The sequence below is a fragment of the Hippopotamus amphibius genome, chromosome 1 (assembly GCF_030028045.1).
Source record: "Hippopotamus amphibius kiboko isolate mHipAmp2 chromosome 1, mHipAmp2.hap2, whole genome shotgun sequence".
Taxonomy (NCBI): Eukaryota; Metazoa; Chordata; class Mammalia; order Artiodactyla; family Hippopotamidae; genus Hippopotamus; species Hippopotamus amphibius.
In genome coordinates this window covers 64,600,162-64,606,701 of record NC_080186.1, presented here as the reverse complement: position 1 = coordinate 64,606,701, position 6,540 = coordinate 64,600,162, and the positions used below count along the sequence as shown (strand labels likewise).

Genomic DNA, 6,540 nt, shown 5'->3' with positions numbered 1-6,540 from the left:
AACAAAAACAAAAACAAAAACGAAATGAGCTTAATCTTTACAAAAGTTATTTTAGTTCAAAAGCTATAAAATCAAAGTTATCTTAACTCTACAAAGAAAGGAGCAGTTTTGACTTCATGTCATTTCTCTAGAACCTCACCTTTTTCATCAAATTTGGCTACAAATCAAATTTTTTGTGTGCCCCTATTTTGGGGAGATTCTTCTTGCAAAAGAGGCCAAGTAAAAATGTGGAACTGTAACTGCCTAAGCAAGTAGGAAAGTGTTCCCTAATATTGTGCAAAGAATGCAGAGTTCTGGATTAATCTCTGGAACTCGATCTGGATTGTGACCTTGACTTTGAATGAGATCTAGAATGGGACCTTGAAGCTCTTTTTGGTAGAGGGGACATACAATGTGCCTTTGAGGGTGAAGCAGGTAGCGCTGTATTGAAAGGAGACTGTCTCCTTAATCTAGATTTTTACTTTACATCACCTTTTCTGTTTTCTTTGCCGGAGCGAGATCGAGAACGAGACCTGCTGCGAGATTTCTCATACTCATCCTTCCATCTGCTCCCAAGAGCGCCAACGGGAGCCCAGATCAGACTTGGGTTTAGATTTGCTTTTTCACCTAGATTTCCTGCCTTTTGAATGAGAAAGTGATTGACCTTTGCTCCGAGACCTGGATTGGGAGCGACATTTTGAGATACTTAGAGATCTACTGCGGCTGCTCCTAGGACTCCTACTTCGTGACCTTCTAGATTGCGACCTTGATCTACTTCCAAAGTAAGACCGCCTATGGCTTGTTCGTGGTTTATCTTCAGTGAGTCTAATATTTCTCCCATTGATTTCGGTACCATTCAGCTTACCCAAAGCACACTTCAAGTCAGAGTAGGAGCAAAACTCAAGCGACGCCTTCGTTCATGCATTCTTTGTGAGCATCCGCATAGCTTATGTCACCTGCTTGTCTCAGGAAATCCTTTAAATCTTGCCAAATGCAACAGACTAGAAAGATTTTCTACAGTAAGCCTGAATTCTTTGCGTTAGGGTGATCCATATTTGTCTCTGCCAGAGGTTCTCCGACTGCTGTATCCACTTCCATCACTGCAGCCTGCGTAGCTGTAGCCACCGCGATCAGTCGCGACGTGGGCCGGGACGTGCTCCACGATCACACATTCGCCGCTGAGCTCCTTGCAGTTCAGCTTGAAAAGAGCATCCTCCGCATCACGGGAGTCCTTGAACTCCATGAAGCCGTGTCCACTTTTAAGGTCTATTTCGTGAAGGTGGCCATAGCCACTGAAAAAGCAGTGGATGTCCTTCTCCAGGACATTGTAGCTCAGGTGTCCTATGCAGACGCGGGGCATGTCCGTGGCGGGCTAGGGGCCCGAGGGCTGGCTGTGGAATGTGGGACCGCAAGGCAGAAGCCACGGGGCAGGTGTGGGGACAGCGAGAGCCCCGAGGCGTGCCTCACACCATAGCGGCAGCAGAGTCCCACCATACAATTCCGCCCCTTTTTTTAAAATTTAGGTGTTTGCTCTGTTATTGAGTTTTAAGAGTTCTTTGTATACTTTGCAAATATCAGTATTTTCTCTCAGTCTATGGCTTGTCTTTCCCATTCTTGATGATGCATTTCTTAGAGCAGGAATTTATAAATTTATAATTTTATTTTCAGGGAGTTCTATAGTTTTATATTTTACATTTAGGTATGTGATGCATTTTAAGTTAGTTTCTGTGATGGGAGTAAGGGAGTAAGGTGTATGTCAAGATTTCTTAGTCCTTAGGTTCTGTTTGTTTTGTTGTTGTTGCTGCTTTTGTTTTTGCTGTTGCTGTTTTTGCATGTAGATGTCCAGATTTTCTAGCACCCTCTGTTGAAAAGACTACCCATTGTAATGCCTTTTAGTCCTTTGTCAAAGATTGGTTGACTATATTTATGCAGGTATATTTCTAGACTATTCTGTTCCGTTAATTTCTCTCTCTATTATTTTGCCAATACCACACTCTTGTGGCACTACTGTTGCTTTGTACTAAATCTTGACGTCAGTATCAGACCTCCAATTTTGTTCTTGTCTTTCAATATTGGATTGACTCTTCTGGGTCTTTTTTCTCTCCATATAAATTTTAGAATTAGTCTGTCAGTATCTACCAGATAACTTTCTGGGATTGCATTAAATCTACAGAACAAGTTGGGAAGAATGGACATTTTTACAACCTTGAGTAGTCCCATCTATGAACATGAAATCTCTCTCCATTTATTTAGTTCTTGATTTCATTCATTGTAGATCTGTAGTTTTCCTTACACAGATCATGTACGTATTTTGCTATATTTATACCTAAATATTTCATTGGGAAGGTGCTAATGTAAATATTATAATGTTAATTTTAAATTTCACTTAATTCCTAGTACATAGGAAAGCAACTGAATTTTATATATTAACCCTGTATCATGCAACCTTGCTACAATCACTTATTAGTTCCAAGAGGGTTATTGTTTGTTTTTTGTCCATTCTTCAGAGTTTCTATGTAGACAATCATTCCACATGTAAACAAATATGGTTTTATTTCTTTCTTCCCAATCAGTGACTTTTAATTTCCTCTACTTGCTTTATTGCATTTAGCTAGGACTTTCAGTATGATATCCAAAAGCAGTGGTGAAAGGGGATATCTTTGCCTTGTTCCTGATCGTAGTGGGAAGTCTTGTGGTTTCTTGCCATTAAGGATGATATAGGTTTTTTGTAGATCTTATCTAGTTGAGGATGTTCCCCTCCAACAATTTGGCAACTACAGTTCAACTTTTCCTACCTCAGCACTGATTCTCATGGAGGTTTTTTTTCCCATGAATTGTGAATCTTTGTATCTGCCTGTCTGTCTCTAATTTGGGGGCAGCAGTTTGTTCTGTGACCTCACTTCTCTTACACATCTAAAAAGAGTTGTAAATTTTTCAGTTTGTTCAGCTTTTAATTTCTTGTTAGGGTCAAGTGGTAACTTCCAAGCTCCCTTCACACAGAGCCAAAAGCAGAAGAGGAGATGTTTTTAGAATGAGACATCTCCATAATCAAATATGTTTCACAAACTGCCTCCATTTCCATTTGGAGGTTAACAATGCTTCTCAGCACGTTACACTCACTCTCTGAGAAGCCCTGAGGTTAATGATAATAATGATAAAGAAAAATTTTGCTCAATGAAGTCATTTTCCTCACTGACATGAGAAGCAAAAAGATGCCCATAGACTTCCCTGGTGGCACAGTGGTTGGAAAGCCACCTTCCAATGCAGGGGACATGGGTTTGATCCCTGGTCCATGAAGATCCCACATGCCATGGAGCAACTAAGCCATGAGCCACAACTCCTGAGCCCACATGCTGCAACTACTGATACCCACATGCCTAGAGCCCATGCTCCACAACAAGAGAAGGCACCACACTGAGAAGCCCAGGCACAGCAACAAAGACCCAATGCCGCCAAATGAAAGAAAAAAGATGCCCATATTACTTTAAGGTCTTCATTTATCTGATTCCCCACATATTCTCCCCCAAATGTTTTTCACTGTCCTTTCCTGTTATGTAAATTGAACCCATCTTTCATGGCCAGGTCTTGGTTCTTAGTTAAACCTTCACTGTTTATGTTATTATAACCTTTCAGTACTCTAAAATTAAGGAAATAGTATCCTTTGAGGTTTATTATCCTCTTAAAGATAGAAACCTGAAATTCCCCTAGTCTAATGGTTCACTCAGATAACTCTATAGATATTATCTCATTTAATCTACATATCAACCCTATGAGATAACATATTCATTTCCTATTGCTACATAACAAAGTACCACAGATTTAGGGGCTTAAAAAATACTCATTTTTTTAAGCTCTTTATTGGGGTATAATTGCTTTACACTGTTGTGCCAATTTCTGCTGTACAACAAAGTGAATCAGATGTATTCATACATATATCCCCATATCCCCTCCCTCCCACGACTCCTTCCTACCCTCCCTATCCCACTGCTCTAAGTCATCACCAATCATCGAGTTGATCTCCCTGTGTCATGTAGCAGCTTCCCACTAGCTATTTTACATTTGGTATATATGTCTATGCTACTCTCTCACTTTCTCTAAGCAAATATTTATAATTTCACTGTCCTGAAAGTCAGAAATCCAGGAAGTTTCAACTGGATTATTTGCTTAGCATCTCACTAGGCCAAAATCAAGGATTGGGGAGGCTAGGCTCTTATCTGGAGACTCCAGGGAAAATCCACTTCCAAGTTCATTCAGGTTTGGCAAATTTTGTTTCCTGGAGTTGTAGGACTGATATTCCCCTTTTCTTGTTGTCTATTAGCTGCAGCCACCCTCAGCTCCGAAAGATTGTCAATATTCTTTAGCATATGACTTCCTCCATCTTCAAAATTAGCAGTGATACATCAAACCCCTGACTCCCTCTTCTGCCGCTAGCTGGAGAAAATTCTTTACACTTATAGGTTTCATGTGATTAGATTAGGCCTACGCAAACAATCTTTCTTTTGCCATATAACTTAACATAATCAAAAGAGTAATATCTCAGTATATTTATAAGTTTCACCCACACTTAAAGGAGAGGAGATTTTATAAGAATGAAAGTCATCAGGGATCATTCTTAAAATTCTGCCTAACATGGTTAAGTTCTATTACTTTTGCCACTTTTCAGATGAGAAAACTAAGGAACAAGGCAAAGTCAGAACTAGAACACCTGTTCAAATAATGTATTATGCTTTTTCAATTAAATTATTATTTAATTTCACTGTTTAAGTCCTCCTTCTATAAATATTGACTTATATTAGCTTCCACTTAACAAGCTTCCATAGGCCATTTTAAAGATTTCTGGAGCATCTATTGCAGTAAACTGCCTCTGCTATCCCTGATAAGTATGATAAGTGCCACCATAACACTTCCGTGTGTTCTGAACACCAACAGTATCAACACTCAGACCAGCCTGCTTGTCCCATGCAACTATAAACACTCACAGCTCCTTCCTTTCTTTTCAATTCCAGAAAGTATCTGAACCACTTTTAAAAGAGATATGCCGCACCACAATGTCTACATCCTGCTGAATCTACTTTATGCAGGACTGATTCTGTACAGAATGAATACAGTCAGCCCTCCATATCTGTGGATTTTGAACCTGTGGAAATGGGGATGCCAACTAAGGGGCCTGAGCATCCATGGATTTTACTATCCATGAAAGATCCTGGAACCAATCTCCCATGGATACTGAGGGATAACTGTAATTCCTTTTTTCCTTAATAGCACTTGATTTTTCAAAACATCTTTTATTTTTTGAATATTTAAACAAAATTTGGTATAAAAAACTAGAGAAAATTGAGTTAAATCTAGTCTAAACTAGATCAGTATATATCTCAGATAGCACAATCTCAATCTGAGAGAATTAATTTTTGCCAATAAGTCTTCTGAATATTTTGAAAATGTCATTTACTCAAAAAATTCAAATTCAGTCAAAATTTATTTTGTTTACCTGATAAATACCAGCCAGGTTTAATGTAGACTTAAGAGTTAAAAACAACAAGAAAGGCATAATTTCAACTGAGAAAGATTTCTATTAATTAATGTGATATATGAACATATACCATGGGCCAGTTTTGTGTTTATTCTTCACATATATTTGTGAACTTTGCTTGAATTAAAAAACTTTCAATCATGTCTAACTGACTAGGATATACAGTAAAGCATTTAACCTCTCCAGGCCTTGGCTTTCTCACCTATAATAAAAAGAAGGTAGAAGAGAAACAATCTTCACAACTCTCCAATTTGTGGTCATAAATATTGTGATAAATCCTAGGCAGTGAACTGAAAGAAAAAGAGAGCTGAGCAATACTGCATTAAAATAAAACAGCCCATATTTAAATTAAAACATTAGAAAATAAAAATTAATACCAAATATACCATTTCTTCAAGTGTATGATTAATAAGAAATAGTTATTCACAGTGACCTCTTCTTTCAAATCCAGGAAAAACTGTAGCCACATAAATAAGGTGTTAGAATCTGGTGACCACTCCCCTCCCCACAACCCAATTTCTGGAATGATTCTGTTTGGCGACCATGGTTTTTGTTTGTTTGTTTGTATATTAAATTGAATTTCCTTTAGGTAGAGTATGTGTTGTTTAGATTTCTATACTCTCTATGATGTCTAGCCTGCTCTGCTTATTTTCCTCACCTATGTGATCATGCCATTATTGAGTCTGTGAAAATGCTAAAACTAATGAATTGCTGGTAAGATATTAGCAGGGTTTTAATTTTATTGACGTTTCTTTTATAAACATTGAAAAAGTTCTTTAAAGAAAATGATAGCATTGTTTTCTCCGTAGTATTTCAAATCAGGATAGACTCTAAACTGAAAAATTGTTTCCAGAAGGAAAAAATATAAAATTAATACTTTAAATCTTTTGGCTTAAGATTTCTATAATAAACAATATGATTCTCTTATACAAACTATCAAAATGTGTTTCATGGGTAATTTCAAAACTTCCTGCTTTACTTGAGTGACAACCCAACAAGTGGTTATACTGGAGGCTAATACATTGTAGTGA

General features: G+C 37.8%; 1 pseudogene; it reads right to left on the bottom strand.

Annotated features, from left to right (window-relative positions):
* Positions 1–298: 298 nt before the first annotated feature.
* Positions 299–1,339, bottom strand: LOC130832584 (serine/arginine-rich splicing factor 6-like; annotated as a pseudogene).
* Positions 1,340–6,540: the final 5,201 nt, after the last annotated feature.